This window comes from Dendrobates tinctorius, unplaced genomic scaffold (assembly GCF_039654945.1).
Source record: "Dendrobates tinctorius isolate UK_male_01 unplaced genomic scaffold, ASM3965494v1 ptg000003l, whole genome shotgun sequence".
Lineage (NCBI taxonomy): Eukaryota > Metazoa > Chordata > Amphibia > Anura > Dendrobatidae > Dendrobates > Dendrobates tinctorius.
This window is the reverse complement of record NW_027361671.1, coordinates 24,387,559-24,415,113: the sequence shown is the minus strand read 5'-3', so window position 1 is coordinate 24,415,113 and position 27,555 is coordinate 24,387,559. Positions and strand designations below refer to the sequence as shown.

The following is a 27,555-nucleotide window of genomic DNA, read 5'->3' as shown; positions in this document are numbered from 1 at the left end:
GTCTTTTGCAGACTCCAACAGGTTTTCTTCAAGAATGGTCCTGTATTTGGCTTCATCCATGTTCCCATCAATTTTAACCATCTTCCCTGTCCCTGATGAAGAAAAGCAGGCCCAAACCATGATGCCGCCACCACCACCATGCTTGACAGTGGGGATGGTGTGTTCAGGGTGATGAGCTGTGTTGCCTTTACGCCAATCATATCGTTTGGCATTGTTGCCAAAAAGTTCGATTTTGGTTTCATCTGACCAGAGCACCTTCTTCAACATGTTTGGTGTGTCTCCCAGATGGCTTGTTGCAAACTTTAAACTACACTTTTTATGAATATCTTTGAGAAATGTCTTTCGTCTTGCCACTGTGATGAAACGCTCCGGGATCGCCTTTGCTGGGGTCAAAGGCCACGTGGGTTTAGCATGAAACTCAGATGCACAGCCGAGATCCGGACATAACTGACACTGGATCAGGTTTATTTCAGGTGAAAGCAAAACATACAGAAAAATAAAGCATAAAACAAAAACCTTGCCTGTCCGGCACTAACTAAACAGGGTCCGATCTAACTACCAACTGGAGGGCTTCTCCTGGCCAGCCAAACCATGGTTACCATGAGCACTGCTTTCACTCACAAGTATTGCTCAGACAGATATGCTCTCTGTGTTCCCCAGGATGAGCAACTAATACACCACCTGGCATCCTTTTATACCCGCCTCCCTTTGCTCATTAGTCATCAGGTGAGATACTGACTAGACTAGGCCACATAGGAAAGGTATCTGGGCGAGATATACCTGCCCTCATCCACGATTCCCCCATGCTTCTCACATATCCCCCCCTCTGCTCAGACCACTCCGGTCGAGCAATGATACCCGCCAAACAGTGCACTCGGGACAGGGCATCTGCATTCCCCATCTGTACCCCTGGGCGGTGCTCCACCGTAAAGGTGTAGGCCTGCAGTGCAAGGAACCACCGGGTCACTCGGCTATTCCGTTCCTTGTGCAAGTGCATCCACTTGAGAGGGGCATGGTCAGTGATCAGCTTGAACTTTTTGCCCACCAGATAATATTTGAGGGACTCTATAGCCCACTTAATGGCTAGGCACTCTTTTTCCACTACCGCATACATGTTTATTCAGCTTCCTGCTGAGACAGAGGACGGGGTGTCCCACTCCGTCCCTCGCTTGTGACAGTACGGCCCCGATACCGGTCTCAGAGGCATTAGTTTGTGCCACAAACTTGCTGCGGAAATCTGGAGTCACCAGTACGGTTTGAGCGCAGAGTGCCCACTTTAGGCTATGGAAGGCTTCTTTAGCCGCTAAATTCCATTTAACCATGACGGAATCTTTCCCTTTGGTAAGATCCGTCAGGGGGGTAGCAATGGCTGCAAAATCGGGGATGAACCGGCGATAATAGCCGGTGATCCCCAGAAAGGCTTGCACCTGCTTTTTGTTAACTTGTTGCGGCCAGTCCTGAACAGCTTGAATTTTATCGAGCTGGGGCTTAACAATACCCCTCCCAATTACGTAATCCAAATACCGGGATTCTTCTAGCTCGATGTGACATTTCTTGGGGTTCGCGGTTAGACCTGCCCCCCACAGGTCCTCAATCACAGCTTGCACTTTCCAGAGGTGAGTCTCCCAGTCCAAGCTGTAAATGACAATGTCATCCAAATAGGCAGAAGCGTACTGCCTATGCGGCCTCAGGACTCGATCCATCAGTCTCTGGAATGTCGCCGGCGCTCCGTGCAGTCCAAACGGCATATACACATACTGAAATAAACCTTTCGGTGTAGCAAACGCCATCTTCTCTCTGGCAGCCTCCGCCAGAGGGATCTGCCAATATCCCTTTGTTAGATCTAGGGTCGTAATATACTGGGCCTTCCCTAACTGATCTATTAACTCGTCGACCCGAGGCATAGGGTAAGCATCAAATTTTGAGACCGCATTCAGTTTCCTGAAATCATTGCAGAACCGGATAGTGCCGTCCGGTTTAGGAATTAACACAATCGGGCTGGACCAAGCAATGCGTGACTCTTCAATGACCCTAACTCTAACATTGCCTTGACTTCTCGGGAAAAAGCTTCACGGCGCGCTTCCGGGATTCTATAGGGTTTCACATGGACGGTGACCCCAGGTTCCCTTATAATGTCAATGTCATATTTCATTAGCGTAGTCTGCCTGGATTTTTCAGAGAAAACTTTTGGTTGTGAAGTAGAAACTGCCTGACCTCAGTCTTTTGCCACTCCGAGAGAGTCTCTGAAATCCGTACCTCCGGTACGGTATGCGAGCAGACGGGCCGGGCCAGATCCGCTGATAAGGCAGACCGATCCTTCCAAGGTTTTATCAGATTTACATGATAAATCTGTTCAGGTTTCCTTTTACCTGCCTGATACACTTTGTAGTTTACCTCACCAACTCTTTCCTTAATCTCAAAGGGCCCTGCCACTTTGCCAGGAATTTACTGTCAGCCGTGGGGACCAGGATCAACACTCTATTGCCGGGTGCAAATGTACGGATCTTGGCGCCCCTATCGTAGATTCTTTTTTGGGCTCCCTGAGCCTGCATCATGTGCTCTTTGACGATGGGCATAACAGCCGCAATACGGTCCTGCATTTGTGTTACATGATCTATCACCGTTTTAAACGGTGTGACCTGACCCTCCCAGGTTTCTTTTGCGACGTCCAACAGTCCGCGGGGACGTCAGGCGTACAATAACTCGAAAGGCGAGAATCCAGTGGAAGACCGGGGCACTTCTCTGATGGCAAAAAGCAAATACGGAAGTACATAGTCCCAGTTTTTCCCATCCTTATCTATCGCCTTTCTCAGCATCTGCTTCAGTTTTATTGAACTGTTCGACCAGCCCGTCTGTTTGAGGGTGATACACGGATGTGCGTAACAGTTCGATTTGTAGCAGCCTGCAGAGCTCCCTCACTACCTGGGACATAAAGGGAGTCCCCTGGTCGGTATCTGTTTTGGAATACCGACCCGACTAAACACATGCACCAGTTCCTTGGCAAACGTCTTGGTGGCCGTGTTACGCAAAGGGATGGCCTCCGGGTAACGAGTGGCATAATCCTAGATGACCAGGATATGTTGGTGACCACGGGCAGACCGTGGAAGGGGCCAAACTAAATCCATCCCAATCCTCTCAAACGGGACTTCAATAATAGGTAGGGGCACCAAAGGGCTACGGAACCGGGGTTTAGGCGCAGAGGCTTGGCAGTCAGGACAAGACTCACAATATACACGATCATTATGATGCATGCCTGGCTAAACAAAACAGTGTAATATCCTTTCGGTGGTTTTCTGGACTCCCAGGTGCCCTCCCATCACATGTCCGTGGGCCAGGTCCAGCACTTTCCGCCGGTAGGGTGTTGGCACAACTAATCTTTGCACCGTGTCTTCCCCTTTTTTCTCTAGCTGATATAATAAATCATTCTCCAGGACCATGTACGGATATGCCAGCCTAGTGCCAGGTTCTACGGGTACCCCATTTATCATTTTTACATTTGTCCTAGCCTGAGAAAGGGTAGGATCCTTTATTTGCTCGCTTTGGAAGTCATCTTTCTGGACTTCCACATCCGGCAAACGGGGAGGTGGTCGGCTGCCTGCCCCTCCTCTTCCCTGGTCTCCTCCGTATCCCCCGCCATGACTGAAAACGGGAACTTAAGTTCATTTCCAGTAGACTTGTCACTACAGTCTCCCTGGGGAACCTCCTCCAGGGGTTCGGGACCCACACGCGCCCTGGGAGAGGAATCCCATACATTGTTACCCTGGGGCATCAACTGATTCTCCCACAATTGCCAGAAGTGGGGGAAATCCCGGCCCAAGATAACATCATGTAACAACGCGGGGACAAGTCCCACTTTATGTTGCACAGACCCATAGGAAGTAGAAATGCATATGACCGCAGTAAGGTACGAACGGGTGTCTCCATGCACACACGTTACAGAAAATTTGTCTGATGGTTCAGTTGGGGCTGACACCAGACTGGCCTTCACCAGAGTCACCACACTTTCCGAGTCTACCAATGCCACCACCCTTTTTCCATCCACCTTTACATCACACAGTTGTTTTTCCACCTTACTTTGACCGGCATTCACACGCACTACCCGGGCAACCATAGACATGCGTTTTTGAGTCTGTGGCGTCGCACTGCATGGGTTCAGTAGTGACCGGACAGTTCGCAGCGATGTGGCCCATCTCTTGGCAGCGAAAACACCTAACGGGCCCCTTGCCTAGACCAACGTTCGTTACTCTTGGCCTCACCGTGCGGGCAGGCCCGTTTTCCTCCCCCACTGTCTTAGGGATTTTTCCTTCTCCCCTACGCCGGGGAACAGTCTTACCGGTTCCACATGGAGATAATGAAGACTGAGGTGGGGTAGCGTCGTCTCGGAGTCCTTCCGCCACGGAGTAACGCTCAACCATATCCACCAATTGATCTGCCGTCGTAGAATTTCCATGGCTTACCCACTTCCTCAGGGCTGGCGGTAGAGCTCTCAGGTACTTGTCCAGGACGACTCTCTGGATCATCTCTGGCGCCATCAGCACCTCGGGTTGTAGCCACTTCTTCGTCAGGTGGACCAGGTCGAACATCTGTGACCGCGGTGGTTTATCCGGCTGATAAGTCCATTGATGCACTCTTTGTGCACGGACAGCGGTCGTCACTCCCAGCCGGGCCAAGACCTCGGCTTTCAGTTTGTCAAAGTCCCGAGCGGCTTCAGGTTCTAAGTCATAATAAGCCTTTTGGGCCTCACTGGAAAGAAACGGGGCAATCAGGCTGGCCCAGCGGGCCTTCGGCCATTTTTCTCGCACCGCCGTTCGTTCAAACGTGGTCAGGTATGCCTCGACGTCATCTTCAGTCATCTTCTGCCAGTACCGACTCAGGTGAACCACGCTCGACTCGGCTTCCGGGTTAACCTCAGGCAAGGCCACCAGGCACTGCGCCACCTGCTGGAGAAGCGAACGATCTGTAGCTGTCATGTCCACCAACTCCTTCAGCTGGGCCATCATCACCCGATTAGCTTCTTGCTGCACGGCGGTGGACTGTACCAGCGCTTTCACCACGTCCTCCATGTTCATGCTTTCAATGTGGTGCCCGCGTTCTCCACCAATTTGTGATAAAACGCTCCGGGATCGCCTTTGATGGGGTCAAAGGCCACGTGAGTTTAGCATGAAACTCAGATGCACAGCCGGGATCCAGACATAACTGACAGTGGGTGAGGTTTATTTCAGGTGAAAGCAAAACATACAGAAAAATAAAGCATAAAACCTTGCCTGTCCGGCACTAACTAAACACGGTCTGATCTAACTACCAACTGGAGGGCTTCTCCTGTCCAGCCAAACCACGGTTACCATGAGCACTGCTTTCACTCACAAGTATCGCTCAGACAGATATGCTCTCTGTGTTCCCCAGCCCTGAGCAACTAACACACCACCTGGCATCCTTTTATACCCGCCTCCCTCTGCTCATTAGTCATCAGGTGAGATACTGACCAGACTAGGCCACATAGGAAAGGTATCTGGGTGAGATATACCTGCCCTCATCCATGATTCCCCCATGGTTCTCACACCATGCTTCCATAAAGGCCAGATTTGTGCAGTGTACGACTGATTGTTGTCCTATGGACAGACTGTCCCACCTCAGCTGTAGATCTCTGCAATTCATCAAGAGTGAACATGGGCCTCTTGGCTGCATCTCTGATCAGTCTTCTCCTTGTTTGAGATGAAAGTTAAGAGGGACGGCCGGGTCTTGGTAGATTTGCAGTGGTAGGATACTCCTTCCATTTCAATATGATCGCTTGCACAGTGCTCCTTGGGATGTTTAAAGTTTTGGAAATCATTTTGTATCCAAATCCAGCTTTAAACTTCTCCACAACAGTATCACAGACCTGCCTGTTGTGTTCCTTGGTGTTCATGATGCTCTCTGTGCTTCAAACAGAACCCTGAGACTATCACAGAGCAGGTGCTTTTATACGAAGACTTGATTACACACAGGTGGATTACGTTTATCATCATTAGTCATTTAGGACAACATTGGATCATTCAGAGATCCACAATGAACTTCTGGAGTGAGTTTGCTGCACTGAAAGTAAAGGGGCCGAATACCATGGATAACAGAAAGCTAGCATACAAATAACAGAAAACTGACGGCACATCAAGAACTGACTGAGCACTCCGCCCTTCACCATGCTGTGGTTTTAATTACATCCAGTCACATTTGGGTCCGACCTTCCTATAAATATAGACTTTACCAAGTTATTAGCCAGAGGTAAGTGTTCACACTAGGCAGTTAGGTCAGGGACCGATTCGATGAGATTACCTTGACGTTGCTGAATGGGCTCACATTTTTTGGCCAAATTTTGTGCTAAGTATCTCATGTGTTTTTCCTAAATTTCAAAAGCCATTAAGCTATTCACACTTCATGTATTTCACATTGATATGCCTTAATGCAACTGAGTACAACCATTTCCTCATTTTGATATGTAATCTGTTTTTTGGTATGGACTTGTTCAGACTAGTTCTTGATGTGCCGTCAGTTTTCAGCTACAGATTATATGCAGAGCTACGCCACCTACAGATTACACGCAGAGCTTTGCCAGCTGCACATTATACGCAGACCTCTGCCGCCTACAGATTACACGCAGAGCTTTGCCTCCTACAGATTACACACAAAGCTTTGTCAGCTACAGATTACACGCAGAGCTCTGCCACCTACAGATTATACGCAGAGCTCTGCCACCTACAGAGTATACGCAGAGCTATGCCACCTACAGAGTATACGCAGAGCTATGCCACCTACAGATTATAAGCAGAACTCTGCCACCTACAGATTATAAGCAGAACTCTGCCACCTACAGATTACACGCAGAACATTGCCAGCTGCATATTATATGCAGAGCTCCGCCACCTACAGATTACACACAAAGCTTTGCCACCTACAGAGTATAAGAAGAGCTTTGCCACATACAGATTATACGCAGAGCTCTGCCACCTACAGAGTATACACAGAGCTCTGACACCTGCAGAGTATTCGCAGAGCTCTGCCACCTACAGATTATACGCAGAGCTCTGCCACATACAGATTATACGCAGAGCTCTGCCACATACAGATTATGCGCAGAGCTCTGCCACATACAGATTACATGCAGAGCTCTGCCACATACAGATTACATGCAGAGCTCTGCCACCTACAGATTACATGCAGAGCTCTGCCACCAACAGATCAAACGCAGAGCTCTGCCACCTACAGATCAAACGCAGAGCTCTGCCACCTACAGATCAAACGCAGAGCTCTGCCAGCTACAGATTACATGCAGAGTTCTGCCACCTACAGAGTATACGCAGAGCTTTGCCAGCTACAGATTAAACGCAGAGCTCTGCCACCTACAGAGTATACGCAGAGCTCTGCCATCTACAGAGTATACGCAGAGCTCTGCCACCTACAGACTATACGCAGAGCTGTGCCACGTAAAGATTATACGCAGAGCTCTATCACCTACAGATCAAACACAGAGCTGGTACTTACAGAGTATACGCAGAGCTCTGCCACCTACAGAATATACGCATAGCTCTACCACCTACAGATTATATGCCGAACTCTGCCACCTACAGAGTATACGCAGAGCTCTGCCATCTACAGAGCTCTGCAACCTACAGAGTATACACAGAGCTGTGCCACCTAGATTATACGCAGAGCTCTGTAACCTATAGATTATAAGCAGAGTTCTGCCACCTACAGATCAAACGCAGAGCTCTGCCAGCTAAAGATTATATGCAGAGCTCTACCACCTACAGAGCATACGCAGAGCTGTGACATCTACAGATTATACGCAGAGCTCTGCCACCAACAGATTATACGCAGAGCTCTGCCTTTTGCAGATTACACGCAGAACTCTGCCACCTACAGATTATACGCAGAGCTCTGCCTCCTGCAGATTACATGTAGAGCTTTGCCACATACAGATTATACGCGGAGCTCTGCCACATACAGATTATACGCAGAGCTTTGCCACCTACAGAGTATAAGCAGAGCTCTGCCACATACAGATTATACGCAGAGCACTGCCACCTACAGATTACACGCAGAGCTCTGCCACCTACAGATTATACGCAGAGCTCTGCCACCTACAGATTATATGCAGAGCTCTGTCACCTATAGACTATAAGCAGAGTTCTGCCACCTACAGATCAAACGCAGAGCTCTGCCAGCTACAGTTTATACGCAGAGCTCTACCACCTAAAGAGCATACGCAGAGCTGTGCTACCTACAGATTATACGCAGAGCTCTGCCACCTACAGAGTATACGCAGAGCTCTGCCACCTACAGAGTATACGCAGAGCTCTGCCACCTACAGAATATACGCAGAGCTCTGCCACCTACAGATTGTACGCAGAGCTCTGTCACCTGCATTGTACGCAGAGCTCTGCCACCTATAGATTGTACGCAGAGCTCTGTCACCTGCAGATTGTACGCAGAGCTCTGCCACCTATAGATTATACGCAGAGCTCTGTCACCTATAGATTGTACGCAGAGCTCTGCCACCTATAGATTATACGCAGAGCTGTCACCTACAGATTCCACGCAGAGCTCTGCCACATACAGAGTATACGCAGAGCTCTGCCACCTACTACACATTCCACACAGAGCTCTACTATATACCTGTTACAGAGTTCCTGCATTGATTTATGTAAGTACTAAAATGTATATAGATTTTGTCTAGTTGAACTTCTGCTGAAGGAAATCGGCTCATAAATTGGCCAATTAACGTGTGCCCAAGAACCCAGACTTGTATCTTGTTAGCTACAGATTACACACGGAGATCTGCTACACGCATGTTACAGACACAGCCTACACTATGCACAGGCTACTAGACCAAACACACAACTCTCGCCCGTGGACAGTCCCCCAGTGCCCCGCAGACGTCAGCAGCTCACGTGGTTTACGCTGTACACAACAACAGCAGCCAGCAGGGATAACTCCTCCCCGACACGTGACTGACCACATGATCATGACGTCATCACAGGTCCTCTGACAGGCTAAGATTTAGTAACTGACTTGCGCATTGGAGAAAAATTGATCACATGACAAAAAAGGCGGAGCCCTGTCAGACCGAGGCTTGGCACACACACATCCAGTTTCTCTTCCTTCCGGCCGGGTCCTCTCAAATTAGCTTTCTATGCAGGCTGTGCGTGTCAGTGGCTTACTGGGATTTCAGTGGATTTTTTTATATATATATATTTTTTTTAATAACTGAGAGCTGTGAGGAGGAAGTGCTGTCCCGTGCCCCTCTGGCTGGAGGCTCAGCAGTGCCCCTGTCGTGTGTGTGGTGACAGCCCAGTGTTTTTAGTCATTTTATTATTTTACTGGAGACTTGTGGCCTTGTGTCTTTGTGGAGGTGAACACTCGTGGAAGTGGTGCAGCGCCCTGTAAAAAGGGGAGGCCAAGTGAGTGTGCAGCGCCAGCATGGGGCTTCGCGTGGGGGGCTTGACTTGCTGCATGTCTATCTGTTGTCGCACGCCCGTACTATTTCATATCCCATTATTACCATTAGGTCCGTGCTTGTAAATGTCATTTATGTGCGCCGTGGTTAGAGGACTGACGTGTGCCGCCCTAATCCTGTAATCCAGAAATTCCGATAATCCGCTGCTTTCCAGTGTTATGATTCAGAATTTCACAGTTCCATCCAGAGGAATGAGCAGCGAGCTGATGGGGCGAGGTTCCCTCTTGCAGCATTTGGAGTAATGTTTTTTTATTCTGCTACAGGAACTCCGGCAATAAGTTGTGTGACGGACACATGCAGTGACACATACACCTGGGAAGAAATGGCGTCTATTCCATTTTTGCTCATGTAGCCGTCATTTATTGGGAAGAAGGCGGCGCTTTTTCTTCCTACGTAAATGACATTAAACTGATGATAAAGCCTTCGATGCAAATGGGAACTTGGCTATCAAGGTGTTTTAGTGAAACATTTCACTAAATTGGCTGTATAACTTCCTGTTAGGCCTCCTTCACACATCCACGTGCTTGTTGTATCCAGTGTTTTCACGGATGCAGCATATACCCACTATAATCTATTGTGCTGATTACACGTCTGTGTTTCTTCACGGACTGTATGTGTCTGTGCAAAACACACGAAGACGTGTCAGTTTTTTCCAGCAGCATGAAAGAAAAGTGATAATACAAGTCTATGGGTTTGTGAAAGACCTGTACAGCACACGAATGTCGTCAGTGTACAGTCCGTATTTAACATTGCAAAGTTCAGGAGAAGACTTGTCATTAGTGATGGACAAGTAGCATCGTTGCTCAGGTGATCTCGGAGATTTAGTTTTCCTCATCTCAGCTGGATGATTTACGACTTGTAGACCGGCTGAATACATGTTGGAATTCCCTAACAAACAGGCATTCCACACATGTATTCAGCCTGTCTAGCAGCCGCAAATCATGCAGCTCAGACGACGAAAACTAAATCTCCGAGCACGCCAAAATACTCGGAGGACACCCGAGCATGCTCGGAAAACTCGAGTAACGAGTATACTCGCTCATCACTACTTGTCATGTATTTCTTTATACTCGCTCATCACTACTTGTCATGTATTTCTTTATCTATCTGTGAAAACATAAGCATGGGCCGTACACTGATAACGCCGGTACCATTTTTTTCATGTACATGTTTAAACATGGTGTCGGGATCCTTCAGATACTTCTTTCATCCAAAGGACCGATGTCCTTGGGTGTAGGCACCATATGTCTCTAATTAATTGCCCCTTCGAGAAGAATAACACAGACACAAGCTGTATGATACAACTCGGGATGCCTGCTGCGCGCCTCTCCCCCCAGCCAGGCTTTTCCCTTCTTTTATAGTAAAAGAATTTAGATATCTACAGACATGCGCAATAAAGAAAAGAAAAATAGTTAAACAACTTGTCCTCCCACCACACAAATCACATAAGAAGGAAATATTCGACCTTGGTTAACAAGGGAGATGTCTGAGACATCTCCGAAAGAGAAAAGATAAAGTTCAGCATAAATTCATTTAACTCATTCAGTTCTTATCATTCCCCCTTTGACATCTTCATTTTCCACAATCTGGAACACTGGATCCTGCAACAACAGCGGATAGTGGCTCGTTCACCAGGTACTATCCCAGGCCGACGGGTTGCCTGAGGGAGACAGGTCTTCTACCTTCTACCTACTCCATCCCCCAGATACTGAAGCCACGTCCATCATTGCAAGAGTACGCTCCTTCATGCCAGAAATGAGATGTCAACCTAGGATTTAAAGGAATAATAGTTCAATTCTTGTTGTTTACAGTCAAACTTCCTTATCTATTTCTGCATCTTTTCTTGCATATAGAGATACACCAAAAAACAAGTTTCAGTAGCACATATATTACAAGGAGACAAACGGCAATACGTAATAAACTTAGTATAATCCCAGATTTGATCATCCAAATAATCTGTAGCCCTAACCAATTTATCCCACATTTGGTCATCTAAGTAATCTGTAGCCCTGACCAATTTATCCCACAATTGAGTAATCATAGGATAAATAAAAAATAGAGTTGACAATTTTATTGGCCACACTCATCTGCACTATATGTGGTCTCCCAGAGAGGCGAGGTGTATTGTCAGCAGCTCTTTTGTACAACGTGTGTTTAGGTATGCTCTGAGTATTCAACTGGTCATTCGGAATAACAAAGGTAGCTGGAGTCAAACGACCCAGAGTACAAGCACCTTTTACCCCTACTGGCAACCACTTATATGCATTGTCTCCATATACCCAGAACATGTCACTAGGTAAGTCCCATAGGGCTGAATGTTGGAGTACCAGTCTATGCACTAAATCTATGAACGCAGATGCATTCTGGAGCATGCACCAAGGTGGAGATTGTCCTAGAGGACTACAATAACCTGCATCAGGGTTTCCACAAGGGGAGGTTCCCTTCTTATATTCCGAGGACTCGTTACAAGGCATATTACCAGGAATATTAATACAAGTTTCGTTAGTGCCCTGGGGAAATAAATTGGAGTACTCCCATGACATATTATGTAACTTTCTTTCTAGCAACATTGGTTTGAAGGCATCAGTAGAATGAGAAGTTACATCAAAGCTAATTTGTAAACCATACGTTGGAACTTGCCCCAAGTAGGTTAACCGAGTCCTTTTCCTGGGTACCCAAGCCCCCCCTTTATATGCCAAATATTGAAGGTGTGTACTACTTCCTGAAAGGTTACCCTGCCACCAAGGGTATCCTACCCATCCCACAATAGGTATACCGACAGTTGTGTTCCATAACTTCACATTTTTTGTGGCATTATTAGCAAGTGTATCAGAACAATTGGTCCAGGCAAATAATTCCTCGGGTGGCACAGGAATAACAAGGAACGGAATACTAGTGGCTGATACTGGTGAATGTGTGCAGATCCAGCAATCTGCTGGAGACTGGGTATCATTTGAGCAATCATTCAGTAATTTTTCATGATGTTGTATAAACTTATTATTCAAGGACATTGGAGCATTTAAACTGTCCCACGCAGCTACCATTATTACAGATAATGCAACAAAACCAAACCAAAACATTATGCACTCTTATGCTTTGTTAATTCCTGTGGCTAGTTTGCAATGCGATGCGTGGATCCAGGTTGGTCGTCCTTCTAACTTAACAGAAGTAGGCGTCGTTAGGAGTACTTGGTAAGGTCCTTGGTATCGGGGTTCAAGGGTCTTTCTGGAGTGTTTCTTGACATATACGTAATCACCAGGTTGTAGACAGTGAGTTCCTTCCACACTATCTGGATCTGGAATGGAAGAGAAAACTAGAGAATGCATTCGAGTTAAATGCTTTTGCAACTGGATTACATAATTCGTCAAGTTATCCACATTAAGTGTTAAGACCTGTGGGTAGTACAACCCTGTGTTTGGTGGTCTTCCAAACAATATCTCAAAGGGTGATAGTTTAGTTTTCCCCGTGGGTGTGTACCTTACTGAGAATAATGCTAATGGAAGACACTCTGGCCATGGTCTATGGGTCTGCTCCATGGTTTTGTGTATTTTTAATTTTAGTGTCCCGTTCATTCTTTCTACCTTCCCTGAACTCTGTGGGTGGTAGGGTGTATGAAATGCTTGTTCCACACCTATCATTTGCATTACATTTTGCATTACCTCAGCAGTAAAATGTGTGCCTCTGTCTGATTCAATTGTTTCAGGTACATCGAATCGTGGTACTAGTTCCATCACTAGTTTCTTTGCAGTGGTTCGAGCTGTAGCCGTTTTCACCGGGTAGGCCTCTGGCCATCCAGAGAACATGTCAACACACACCAGAACATACTCATATGGTCCACTTCTGGGGAGTTGAATGTAGTCGATCTGTAGTCTCTGGAAGGGATATAACGGCCTAGGTCTGTGTTTCCGTGGAGTTTTCACTACCTGTCCGGGATTGTGTGCTAGGCATATGGGACAGGTGGTACAGTGTAGCTGCGCCACCTTCCCAAACCCAGGAGCAATCCAAACCTTCGTGACTAGGCGTGTCATTCCATTGGCGGACATGTGAGTTGGAAGGTGAACTGCTTCTGCCATCCTTGGGTACAAAACCCTTGGCAAGCAGTACTTCTGATCTTTCTTCCATATTCCGTTCGTTTTTTCGGCACCCATCTTCTCCCAAGTTTCCTTGTCCGTCTGGGCGGAATCTTCTTGGAACTTTTGTAAGTCTGTAAACAATCCTGATGCATCTTGGTGCACTATGTTTACCTTTTCTGGAGTCCCCAAGGCAGCTTGCTTCGCCACCTGGTCTGCTTTTTCATTGCCTTTTGCTTCCATGTTGTCCTTTCTGGTGTGTGCTGGCACCCTCATAACGGCCACCCCCTGTGTCTGGGCCACATTCTCGAGGATTTCGCTGATCAGTGTGGCATGTTTTATGGGTGTTCCTGCTGCTGTCATGAAACCCCTTGTGTGCTACAAAACCCCAAAATCATGTACTATCCCAAAGGCATATCTTGAGTCAGTGCAGATATTTGCTGTTTTTCCTTTGGAAAGTTTTAATGCCTCATTCAGAGCTGTCAGCTCAGCCTCTTGTGCGGACATGTGGGGTGGAAGTGCCTTTGCTACAATAGTCTCATGTGGTGACACTACCGCATATCCTGTGTGGAATTTTCCACTTTCATCGGCATATCTGCTGCCATCCACAAAAAGTACAAAGTCTGGATTTGACAATGGTGTGTCTGTGACATTGGGCAAGCCAACAACTTCTTGCTGCATCAGTTCTATGCAATCATGTTCAACCTCGTGTGGAGGCTCAAAAGAAAGTGATAATGTGTTCTCATCTATATCCCCCCCCCTTCAGAATCTGCAATTGGCAACAATGTAGCCAGATTCAGATTCTGAGTTTTGGTAAACGTAACATTAGGAGGCATAAGCAACGCACATTGCAATCTAAGTTGTCTGGCCATAGAAATGTGTTTAGCAGAAACCTGATTCAGGATACCGTATATATCATGTGTGGTACAGACAGTTAGTGGGTTATCCAGTACAATATCAGAAACTTTATCAAGTAGCAATGCGATTGCAGAGACTGCTCTAACACAGGATGGTGTTCCTTGTGCTACAGAGTCTAATTTGGCAGAATAGTATGCAAGAGGTCTATTCTTTTTGTCATGTTTCTGTGTCAAAATGCCAGTAGCATGCCCTCTGATTTCAGCGGCCATTAGTTGAAAAGGTATATCATAGTTGGGTATACCTAATGCTGGGGCTGATACTATGGCCTTCTTTAGGTACTGAAATGAGGTGCGTGCGATATCAGTCAATTGGAAAGGTGTTGTGTTGATGCAATCATACAGTGGCTGCATGTGTTCACTAGCATGTATGACCCATTGGCGACAGGAAGAAACTAAGCCCAAAAATGCTCTCAACTGCTTATGGCTTGTCGGTTCCTTCATCTGTTGAACAATTGTGATTCTGTTACTAGTTAGGTGTCGGGTACCATGAGATAGACAATGTCCTAAAAATATGACTTTTGGTTGACAGAACTGTAATTTTTCTCTGTTGACCTTACATCCGTTATCTGATAGAAACATCAATAGTGATTTTTCCTGATTTTGTGTCTTTTATTTCTTTCCATTTGTCTTCGTTCAAAGCCTCTCTCCCTTCCATTTTGAATTTTTTCAATACCTTTTCCAGGTTCTTTGCTGCACTACTTCCATATCTATCCTCAATTATGTCACATAACCGGTCTCCTTCTTCGGGTGTCTTTCCCTGACTGTTCCCCATCTTTTCTATCCTGTTTCTCTTGTTTCTTCCTGTTAATCCTCTCTTCCTTAGGTGGTGTATTGGGTAAGCTCAAGACTAGGTTCTACTATACCTCGTTACCTTCTTCCTAAGGTGCTAACAGGCTAAATGGGGTGTCTGTTCCTCGTTGTACTACGTATTTCGTGTACTTATATGCCATATAACATCCGAACAGAAACACTCCCACAACACACAGGATTGTAAACAAAGTATCCATCTATCGGGGTTCTTCAGTCATATCTTGTCACAGGCTCATTTCGCGGTCCTGTGCTCATTCAGTCACACTCTTATCTGTCACAAGGTTTATTCGTAAAGGGTGTTGATTTACGCTTAGGCGCTGACCTCCCCGAAAGGACGCTGTCACATAACCCAGTTAGGCAATATCACCACTCTTTGAACGAATACCTACTGTGCAGCTTATTTTTCTACTTTCCACAACCTTTCAAATCAAAGTAACCACTCAACAGCCTCCTCGATTCCTAACGCGGAATCGTCTGTTATGAAAAACTTGTCCGTCGGGGCTTTGTAATATGAACTGATCATTAAACATTAGCCTACGTAATGTCTGACCTCTCAACGTGTTATTCAATGGGATATGTGTATTTAATGCTAGCAACATCCACCAATCATCTCCTTTACGTATGTGATGAAACCTGTGTATATTCACACCTGGGACTGTTCCCGCAAACGTCCATTCACCATATCTATTCTGATTTATATCAGATCTTTTTCTAAAGATGGCTGTACATAGACAGAACCTACAATAACCTCTCATTCGAGCAGAAGTTACATATGCGTGTCACACCCGATTTCCTCAGAGTTCTTATATGGACCTGATTTTATGGCCCCCTCCTCTACTAGATTCCCCTTGATACGGACCTTAGTTAAAATGATATATTATGAAGAGCAGAGAAGAGAAGAATGATCTCTTACCTGGCCAGGTGTTTAGGTCTGCTGTTCACAATTTCATCAGTAACTGAAGTGGTCTGTAGTTCGGGTAGTCTTGGAGAGGTGCCTATTTCAGGTCCCTGTTCAGGCGCCAGGAAACTGTCGGGATCCTTCAGATACTTCTTTCATCCAAAGGACCGATGTCCTTGGGTGTAGGCACCATATGTCTCTAATTGCCCCGTCGAGAAGAATAACACAGACACAAGCTGTATGATACAACTCGGGATGCCTGCTGCGCGCCTCTCCCCCCAGCCAGGCTTTTCCCTTCTTTTATAGTAAAAGAATTTAGATATCTACAGACATGCGCAATAAAGAAAAGAAAAATAGTTAAACAACTTGTCCTCCCACCACACAAATCACATAAGAAGGAAATATTCGACCTTGGTTAACAAGGGAGATGTCTGAGACATCTCCGAAAGAGAAAAGATAAAGTTCAGCATAAATTCATTTAACTCATTCAGTTCTTATCAATGGACATGTGAATGAGTCCTTAGGGTTATATTAGCCCGGGTGCCACAATTCCCTGGTAGCCGCTCCATCGTAATCCCATCACCTATTCTCAATATAGGACCACGATGACACATTCAGTACTTGGTCAGTATTTTCCATCAGTATTTGTAAGCCAGAATCAGGAGTGGTTGAAAAATCCAAATACAGGGTGGAGAGCAGTCTCTTCATTCCTCTGCACCCTTGGTATCTCCAGTATTAGATCAGATAGACAGGGTAGACAGCAGTGTGAGCAGCCTCTTCTTACATCAGCACTCCTGGTATCTCCAGTATTAGAGAAAGGGAGAGTTACCAGTGTGAGACATGTAATGACTGACAGTCTTCTCTCCTGATCTACATGTCTCACACTGGTAATGCTCCATTTCATTTAAAATAAGCTCTGGAGACAGATTCTTAGGGAGATCCACGTCCGGCTCATAGGTCTTAAGGAAAGAAGATTGGCATGTGTTATGAATGAGTCACCGAAGGAGGAAAAAACAAAAATACAAGCTAAGTCCAGAAAACCGGAGAGGTTGGTAGCTATCGGATTGCAGACCCCTGATCCTATCCACAACAACTAACAGTAGCCGTGGGGGGTTCCTACGATGCCCTAGACCCCTCGATCACAGCCGGAGAACTAAATAGGCCTAAAGAAAGAAAGGGGAAATCTAAACTGCCCCAGAGCAGACCCCAAAGCAACAGGCAGCCCCCAACATACAACGATGGCGAAGCAAGACGAAAACACCAACACAGAAAGATAGGCCGAGCAAAGATGGGGCCCAAGCCAACCAAAAAGGACAGGACAGAAAAGCTGTTGTCTGCAATCCGCAAAAAACCCTACCAAAAAATGTCCCAACCGTCTGATAGGAAAAACAGGCCCTGAAGTCGCTAGGACTTCAAAATGACTATATCAGCACTCAGGTAAATTCTGAAGACAGAGCAAAGAGACAAACTGATCAGAGACAAAAATGGAACTCCGCACACCCCCGACCGGGGATGGCCGAACACCAAAAAACAAGGCAAGCAAAACAAAACCAATAAGTTCAATAGCAGAGCAAAAAGCCATCTTTGGAAGGAGGAATCAGACTGGTCTCCAAGAATCCAGCAGAGAAATCACCAGCAACTCAGAAGGGCGTCGGCTGCCTTATATCCAGTCAGCAGTTCCTGTTACCCAGTCATCATCTACCAGATCAGGTGTTTGGTAATCAGCCTCACTACCTTCCTTCACCAGAAGAGGGAGTTCATCAGACATCGACGGTGAAGGGGAAAATGACAACAGGCATGCACTCGATCAATGCTTAGAGGTGCTGCTGGAACAGGGTATGCACCACAGAAGCATGAGCTGCATAATTCACTGCACACTCTTGGATATGAAGGTAGGAAATTATTTGATTTAGTGCAAAGCAAACATGCAAAATATGTCAACGGTGCTGGGAGGTGAGCGACATAGACTTAAGACGATTCAACCCTTCCTGGCTCTTTGTCACAGTAGTCTTTTGGTTGCTGCGGTCATGCGGCGCTTCATATCTCAGAGCGTGTGGCCCAGAGACCTTAACAGCTCATTTAAATATAAGAAACATTTTGTTTTCTTGGGAATAAGACATTGTATATCAAGGTTCATTTTATTGAGCTTTGTATGACCTACATGCCCATAGTGACGTCTTGGAGTTGATTATATTGACAATTTACTTTTAGGCTATGTGCACACGTGCGGAATTGCCGCAGAAATTTCTGCGGCAATTCCGCAACTCCCTGCCTGAAAATCTAGCGTTTTGCAAGCATAATTAGCTTGCAGAATGCTGGCGTTTTCCAAGTGATCTGTAGCATCACTTGGAAAACTGATTGACAGGTTGGTCACACTCGTCAAACATGGTGTTTGACGAGTGTGACCAACTTTTTACTATTGAGATTGCCTATGCGGCATCAATAGTAAAAGATAGACTGTTAAAAATAATAAAATAAAAAAAAATAAAAAAATGGTGATATTCTCACCTTCTGACGGCCCTCGCAGCCTTCCCGATCCACGCGATGCTTCCGGTAAGTCCCGTTCCCAGCGATGCCTTGCGACAATGACACCAGATGACGTAGCATCACGCGAGACCACTACGTCATCACAGGTCATCTCAAGGCATCACTGGGAACGGGAGTTGCAGGGAGCATCGGGAAGGCTGCGGGGGACGCCGGAAGGTGAGAATATCACAATTTTTTTATTTTAATTCTTTTTTTAACAGGGATATGGTACCCAGGGCCTGGAGGAGAATCTCCTCTCCTCCAGACCCTGGGTACCATCCGCACATGATCTGCTTACTTGGCACATAGTGGCATAGCCACATGCGGAAAGTAAGCGGATCAATGCATTCCTATGTGTGTGGAATTTCTGCAATTCCGCACAAAGAATGAGCATTCTGCATATTTTTTCGCAATGCGATTCCACCGCAGAAGAATACGCAGCATTAGCACAGCATGTGCGGAATGCCATTGAATTCAATGGGTTGCGGATTCTAAGCGTTTTTGCGGCAAAAAAACGCTTATAATCCCCACGTGTGCACACAGCCTTAAAATTTGACTTTTATTCACTCATTTAAAACCATTATTTGGAGGCATGCTGTACACAAAACAAAATTGCATATATTTATCGCATCCTCTCTAACACGTATGGTTTCTATTTAAAGCGCTTAAAGAGGTTTTCCTCTGCTTTTATATTGATGGCCTATCCTTAGGATAGGTCATCAATGTCTGATCGGCACTCCGCACCTCCGCTGATCAGATGTTATAGGTGACTGCTGCCGGACGGAAGTACTCACTTGTGAGCTGGCCATCTACAGTCATGGCCAAAAGTTTTGAGAATGACACAAATATTAATTTTTACAAAGTCTACTGCTTCATTTTTTTCTAATGGCAATTTGCATATACTCCAGAATGTTATAAAGAGTGATCAGCTTAACAGCAATTACTTGCAAAGTCAATATTTGCCTAGAAAATGAACTTTATCCCCCAAAACACATTTCAACGTCATTGCAGCCCTGCCTTAAAAGGACCAGCTAACATCGTTTCAGTGATTGCTCCATTAACACAGGTGTGGGTGTTGATGAGGACAGGGCTGGAGATCAATCTGTCATGATTAAGTAAGAATGACACCACTGGACACTTTAAAAGGAGGCTGGTGCTTGGCATCATTGTTTCTCTTCTGTTAACCATGGTTATCTCTAAAGAAACACGTGCAGTCATCATTGCACTGCACAAAAATGGCCTAACAGGGAAGAGTATCGCAGCTAGAAAGATTGCACCTCAGTTAACAATCTATCGCATCATCAAGAACTTCAAGGAGAGAGGTTCCCTTGTTGCCGAAAAGGCTCCAGGGCGCCCAAGAAAGACCAGCAAGCACCAGGACCGTCTCTTAAAAGTGTTTCAGCTGCGGGATCGGGCTACCAGCAGTGCAGAGCTTGCTCAGGAATGGCAGCAGGCAGGTGTGAGTGCATCTGCACGCACTGTGAGGCGGAGACTCTTGTAGCAAGGCCTGGTCTCAAGGAGGGCAGCAAAGAAGCCACTTATCTCCAGGAAAAACATCATGGACAGACTGATATTCTGCAAGAGGTACAGGGAGTGGACTGCTGAGGACTGGGGTAAAGTCATTTTCTCTGATTAATCCCCTTTTCGATTGTTTGGGACATCTGGAAAACGGCTTATTCGGAGAAGACCAGGTGAACGCTACCACCAGTCTTGTCTCATGCCAACTGTCAAGCATCCTGAAACCATTCATGTGTGGGGTTGCTTCTCAGCCAAGGGAATGGGCTCTCTCTCAGTCTTGCCTAAAAACACAGCCATGAATAAAGAATGGTACCAGAATGTCCTCCAAGAGCAACTTCTCCCAACCGTCCAAGAGCAATTTGGCGATCAACAATGCCTTTTTCAACATGATGGAGCACCTTGCCATAAAGCAAAGGTGATAACTAAATGGCTCAGGGTACAAAACATAGAGATTTTGGGACCATGGCCTGGAAACTCCCCAGATCTTAATCCCATTGAGAACTTGTGGTCAATCATCAAGAGACGGGTGGACAAACAAAAACCTTCAAATTCAGACAAAATAAAAGCATTGAATTTGCAAGAATGGACTGCTATCAGTCAGGATTTGATCCAGAAGTTGATTGAGAGCATGCCAGGGAGAATTGCTGAGGTCCTGAAGAAGAAGGGTCAACACTGCAAATATTGACTTGCTGCATTAACTCATTCTAACTGTCAATATAACCTTTTGTTACTCATAATATGATTGCAATTATATTTCTGTATGTGATAAAAACATCTGACAAACACACATAAAAACCAGAGGCCAGCAGATCATGTGAAAATATAATATTTGTGTCATTCTCAAAACTTTTGGCCATGACTGTACTCGTAGTGGCTGCCGCAAGGTACTGCTCATCCACCTCCTATGCAAATCAATAGGAGGCTGATACGCAGTAGCAAGCCCAGCCACTACAAGTAGTCAGAGCAGCTCCACAAGTAAGAACTTCCGGCAGGCAGCTGCCGCCACCCATAACAGCTGATCCACGGGGGTGCTTAGTGTCTGACCCCGACCGATCAGACATTGAGGACCTATCCATAAGGATAAGCCATAAGTGTAAAAGTAATGGACAACCTCTTTAATCATTTTACAGGCTTTGAATTAGCACAAAGCACATCCAAAGGGGATACCATCTTAAATATAAGGTTTTGTTCGTAACACATGCTTGCACAGAAGAAATATTTTTAAAGAGTGAATAAGTGTGGCGATTGAAATTTTCGTTGTGGTGTTGGATTGCTATTGTACAAATAGTTTAGATATGCAAATATTACGGGGAAAGTCTCTTTAAGAAAAGAAGCTGTTTAAAGTATTCTTTCACCAGGTTTTTTTTTTCTTGCCTAATCTAAGAGAAGCATAATGTAGGGGCAGAGACCCTGGTTCCATATGAAATACTGGGCTGCTTGCTGTAGTTTTGATAATCTCCTGCTGATAAATCTGATCTTATCACTAGAGTACTAGTAAACGTGCCTCCATGTAGATCTCCATATTCGTAAGCTCTGTATAAACCTGCCCTCGACACTTGCAGCTTACTGCCTATGCACAGTGTAGACCGAAAGCTGTCAAATAGCACTGTGGGCAGGGTTATACAGAACTCGGCATCCAGAGAACTGCTAGATCTGCAGCAGATGTCACACTGGTTTTATTAAAACTTCAGCAAGCAGCCCAGTAAAAGTGACACATGACTAGAATCAGGGTCTCTGCCCCTACATTATACTGCTCTCAGATGGGGTAGCAACATAGAAAATGATGATGCTTCAATGTGTTTAAAAGTGGAAAGTCATGAAGCTAATGTGCATAAAGTAAGAAGACTGCCACAATTCTAGGATACCCTTGGTGATCCTGGCTGTTCACTTTCAGGCTTTGCTTGGAATCCAGTATAGACTGCTCCCTACTCTCCCCATCACATATGAAGGTGGTTGGCTGATTTCATTCTATGTGTATAAATCGGTGATGATACAGCCCAGCTGGGTATATCCGCCACACACACACATATTTTAAATGTGGCTGCATTCTCATAGATTGTAGCTTGCAAGCAGGGCCCACCTCCTCTTCGTATGATTGATCTATGTGATTATTGGTATGCTGTAATGTCTATTGTCTGTACAGGTCCCCTCTGAAATGTAAAGTGCTGCGGAATATGTCGGCGCTATAGAAATAAAATTATTAATATTCTTTGCAGGACGTGATGACATTTTACTATGACTTTTTAACCCTTTTTTTGAACTTTTTTTTGTATGTTTTTATTCTTTTTAACCCCTTTACTCCCAAGGGTGGTTTGCATGTTTATGACCGGGACAATTTTTAAAATTCTGACCACTGTCCCTTTTATGAGGTAATAACTCTGGAACGCTTCCATGGATCCCGGTGATTCTGACATTGTTTTATCGTGACTTATTTTACTTCATGATAGTAGTAAAATTTCTTTGATATGACTTGCATTTATTTGTGAAGAAAACAAACTGAAATTTGGTGACAATTTTGAAAATTTCACAATTTACCAACTTTGAATTTTCATGCCCTTAAATCACAGCGATATGTCACACAAGATAGTTAATAAATAACATTTCCCGCATGTCTACTTTACATCAGCACAATTTTGGAACCAAAATGTTTTTTGTTAGGAAGTTATAAGGGTTAAAAGTTGACCAGCGATTTCTCATTTTTACAACACCATTTTTTTTAGGGACCACATCACATTTGAAGTCACTTTGAGGGTTCTATATGATAGAAAATACCAAAAAGTGATACCATTCTAAAAACTGCACCCCTCAAGGTGCTCAAAACCACATTCAAGAAGTGTATTAACCCTTGAGGTGCTTCACAAGAATTTTTGGAATGTTTAAAAAAAATTAAAAAAAATAATGAACATTTAACTTTTTTTCACAAAACATTTACTTCAGATCTAATTTATTTTATTTTACCAAAGGTAACAGGAGAAATTGGACCCCAAAAGTTGTCCTATTTGTCCTGAGTACGCTGATACCACATATATGCAGGTAAACCACTGTTTGGGCGCATGGCAGAGCTTGGAAGGGAAGGAGCACCATTTGACTTTTTCAACGCAGAATTGGTTGGAATGGAGATCAGACGCATGTCGCGTTTGGAGAGCCCCTGATGTGCCTAAACAGTGGAAACCCCCCCCAATTTTAACTCCAACCCAACACACCCCTAACCCTAGTCCCAACCCTAACTTTAGCCCCAACTCTAACCCTAACACTAATGGGAATATGGAAATAAATATATTTTTCCAGGACGTCCACCTGACAGCACCATGGAGGACGTCCTCCTCCTCCTTACAGGGACAGGAAAGCACACGAGAGGTTAAAAGGCCATGTCCCACCCCCTTTCCCTCAGTGTTTTTCCTGTCCCTGCACGGAGGGACACATGAGAGCTTACCGGAGGGGCTCAGGGGATCGTGCGGCCAGTCCAATCCTTCCCCTGTCAAGAGGTCCCGGGGCCAAAACTCCCCGATGGGGAGTCCCTCGGCTCCAAAGGCCGAGCGGGCGCTGACAGAAGAGGGCGCAATTGGGGCTGCCAGGCCGGGCCCCGCGGCGGGCCGAGTACCCGCAGGACGGTGCTGACGGCTGGCGAGGTCCGCACTGGGAGGCCTCCAGCGGAACGCCATAGCAGGCGGGGAGGCGGCTCCCTGCAGGCGGCGGCACCGGGGAACCGAGCGCGGTCGCGCGCAGAAGCCCGGCAGGAAATGGAGGCGCGGCTTACCAGCGTCACATCCGGTGACGTCAGACGCCGGTTTCAAATCCAGGGCGCGCACGCTCCTGGACCACAGCGCTCTCCAGAGTCGCCACAGGTCGTTCTAGGCTGTGTGTCTGCATTGGTCACCTGGAGCAGGATGGAAGGCAACGCTGCAGCTGGTGGAGGGGTAAGTGCGCATAGCGCAGACCACCCTCCCCACAGCCCAGATCTGAATAGGTGCCCCTTATGTTATTAGGAAAAGGGAATCCCGGCAGAGTCCCCCTCGGGGAAGGACCCGGCAAAAGCCACCTCCAAATCGGTCAGATGTCCGATGTGCAGAGCAAAGCTGCCAGACACCTATAGCAAGACCCTATGCGGTCCCTGTACCTCCAGGGTCATAGGCGAGGAACAGCCATCTCTCCTTTCCGAAATGAGGTCGCTGATAAGGGAAGAGATTCAGGCCTCTACAGCCCGGCGTCAGTCCCCCAGCCCTGGGCCAAGTCGCAAGCGTCCAAGGTGGGAACCAGACCCAGTATCAGAAGCGAGCCCTAGCGAGGAATCCGATTTCCGGGACTCAGACCAGGAGGAAGAAGGCGAGATCCTGGGGGATAGACAGGATCAGAGCAGGAAGTACCTATTCAGACTGGAGGATACGGACGAGCTGGTACACGCGGTCAGAAATACCATGCAGATGGAAGAAGTCCCTAAGCCACAGTCCAGACAGGACTTAATGTTTGGAGTACTGGTGTCCCGCAAACAGGTGGTGTTCCCTGTAAGCGAACACATCAAAGCAATGATCCAGGAGGAGTGGAAGGAAGCAGAGCGTCGGTTGACACTCTCCCGAGACTTTAAAAATAGACTGCCCTTCGATCCCGAGGAAACTCGGGCGTGGGAAGAAGTCCCTAAAATCGACGTCCCAGTCGCCAAAGTTACTAAAAAGACGGCTATCCCATCCGAGGACTCATCAGGTCTTCGAGACCCGATGGATAGAAAGGCGGACGTCTTGTTAAAAAGAGCATGGGAGACGTCGGCGGCCCTGATTAGAGCCAACATAGCAGCCACCTCGGTGGCCAGGTCTATGTTCTTGTGGTTGGGGCAGTTGGAGGAACACCTAACCAACAAGACCCCGAGGTCAGAGATACTAGCATCTCTTCCTCTCTTGAAATCAGCCACGGCGTTCCTGTCGGATACGTCGGCGGAATCAGTAAGGTTTGCGGCCAGAAACAGCTCCCTCTCTAATGCGGCCCGGAGAGCAGTCTGGCTTAGATCCTGGTCGGGGGATAACCCTTCTAAAGCAAAGCTATGTGCCATCCCTTTCTCGGGCCTGAGGGTGTTTGGTCCAGCCCTTGATAATATCCTTGAGCTGGTGTCTGATAAGAATAAGGGATTCCCGGAAGGAAAACCCAGGCGGCCCCAGTCCTTTCGGAGAGGCTCCTTCTTCAGAGGACAGACGGAGTTTAGGGGTCGGGCGAGGTCTAATAGAAGCTCCTACAAAGGCTCCTTCAGACAAAGTGGGAGGAACAGAGGTCCCCCATTTGCATCAACATCTAGATCGAGGAGACAATGATGCCATAGGCATTGGGGGGAGACTTCGCCACTTTGCAGCAAACTGGTCCCGAGTCACCAACAATCAGTGGGTCCTCAGAACCATCAGGGAAGGCTACAGGATAGAGCTCTATTCTCCTCCCCCCGACAGATATATTGCCCCCACCGTCGTCCGGGAGGACTCCGCAATGTGGTCGGATCTTCAGGACATGTTAGACTCAGGGGTCATAATACCAGTTTCACCGTCAGAAAGAGGGAAAGGGCACTACTCTTCCCTGTTTGCAATCACAAAGAAATCCGGCGAGGCCCGCACCATCATAAACCTGAAGCCACTAAATACTTGGGTCAGATACAGGAGGTTCCGGATGGAATCAATCCGATCTGCAATTCCCCTAATAGACAGGGATGCAGTTATGTGCACCCTTGACCTAAAAAAGGCATACTATCAGGTTCCTATCCATCCCTCATCCCAAAGCCTACTAAGGTTCGCGATCAGCTCACCAGCCTGGACCTGCCATTTCCAGTTCCAGGGTCTTCCATTCGGGCTGGCCTCAGCTCCCAGGATCTTTACGAAACTGGTGGTAGAGGTGGTGGCCTACCTGAGAAATCAGGGTATTGTGATTGTTCCGTACCTGGACGACTTCTTACTGGTGGCAAGATCCAAAGAAGCGCTCATCCGAGACAGGATCCGAACAACTACCGTAATGGAGTTCCTGGGCTGGGTGATCAACTGGGAGAAGTCGGACCTCACACCAGACACCAGAAAGGTATTCCTGGGAGTCCTCCTAGACTCAGCCGACAGAATATCCTGGCTACCTAAGCAGAAGTCCATTCAGGCCAGAACCAGAGGCCTGTTGAAGCGTCAATGCTCCATAAGGGAAGCAATGAAGGTCCTGGGCCTCATGACGGCCTGCATCCAGTGCGTCCGATGGGCCCAATTCCACTCGCGATTGTTACAAAGAGAAATCCTCGCGAGGTGGGACAGGAGTCAGGCGTCGCTAGACAAACCCCTAAGGCTCTCAGGACGAGTAAAGGAGTCCCTTCGCCGGTGGTCACAGCCAAGGAACCTTCAGGTGGGCGTGCATTGGACAACCTCTCCATACGTGGTAGTCACCACAGACGCAAGTGCGTGGGGATGGGGAGCCCACATAGAAGGGAAGATCTTCCAGGGGAAGTGGCCAGCAAGCATCAAGGCCAGATCCTCCAATTTCAAGGAACTCTTCGCGGTCTGGGAAGCGTTGCGGAGAAACCGGTCGGTACTAAAGAGTCGTCATGTCCGCATATTATCCGACAATACAACGACAGTGGCATTCCTGAAACACCAGGGAGGAACCATACAAAAGATATTCACGTGGGCAGAACGAACAGTCCGATCCGTGACCGCGGTACATCTAGAGGGTTCCCAAAACGAAGTGGCAGACTACCTGAGCAGACAACAGATCCACCCGACAGAGTGGGAATTGAACGTAGAAATCTTCGACCATCATTGTCAGCGCTGGGGGACCCCCAGTATAGATCTCTTCGCAAGCCGGAAGAACTCGAAGGTTCCCAGATTCTACTCCCTAAATCCGATGGACCACCCAGAAGGCGTAGACGCCCTGAGTCAGACTTGGGGAGAATCCCTCTCTTATGCGTTCCCACCACTGGCCCTCATACCGGCAGTGCTCAGGAAGATACGCGAGGACCACGCAAGAGTGATATTGATAGTGCCATACTGGCCGAGGAGAAGCTGGTTTCCCCTTCTAGGAGCCATGGCAGTAGAAGATCCAGTCGAACTGCCCCTGTGGGAGAACATCATCCACCAGGGCCCGATCCACCACCCGGACCCAGCAAGACTCCATCTATCGGCTTGGATCCTGAGAGGGACATCCTGAAGGCAAAAGGATTGTCGGAGCAGGTCATATCCACCCTACAGGCCAGCAGGAAGCCGGTGACGTCGGCAATTTATCTGAAGATATGGAAAAGATTCTGTCTGGAGGGTGGCAGGTCCGAGCTCGTGGCAGGCACCCCTGATCTCCCTAACATACTAGGGTTCCTGCAGGCAGGTTTTA

General features: G+C 46.9%; 1 protein-coding gene across 8 annotated transcripts in view; it reads left to right on the top strand.

Moving 5' to 3' along the window:
- The first annotated feature begins 9,072 nt into the window (after positions 1-9,072).
- ARB2A (ARB2 cotranscriptional regulator A) overlaps positions 9,073-27,555 on the top strand; it is a 663,887-nt gene continuing 645,404 nt past the window's right edge. For 4 of the 8 annotated variants that reach the window (XM_073587648.1, XM_073587558.1, XM_073587597.1 and 1 more), the window contains exon 1: positions 9,074-9,434. The gene's annotated coding sequence lies outside the window, so the exon portion shown is untranslated. Of the gene's footprint in view, positions 9,435-27,555 lie in introns of all 8 variants that reach the window. The other 4 variants (XM_073587607.1, XM_073587617.1, XM_073587807.1 and 1 more) reach the window with 2 other exon arrangements.